Source organism: Plasmopara halstedii, assembly GCF_900000015.1.
Source record: "Plasmopara halstedii genome assembly, contig: Scaffold_614, whole genome shotgun sequence".
Classification (NCBI taxonomy): Eukaryota; Oomycota; class Peronosporomycetes; order Peronosporales; family Peronosporaceae; genus Plasmopara; species Plasmopara halstedii.
Genome location: NW_020187532.1, coordinates 2,759,700 through 2,759,944, shown reverse-complemented (window position 1 = coordinate 2,759,944; position 245 = coordinate 2,759,700).

Sequence of the window (245 nt, the reverse complement as noted above, 5' to 3'; positions counted from 1 at the left end):
GGTATTACCAATTGCTCATGAGAGCGAGTGACATTCCGCTAACAGCGGTGAGCACTCCAAGCGGCATGCTCTGGGAGTGGCTGGCGATGCCCCAAGGGCTGTGAGACGCAGTTGTTCAGGCCCCACAGGGCGTATCCACAGACATACTTTGATGACATTTTCGTTCATAGTCGTGCGAGTCACGGGAGGATAAATGAAGAATACCACATTGTCCATGAAAGAGCGGTGCTCGAGTGCATGCACCA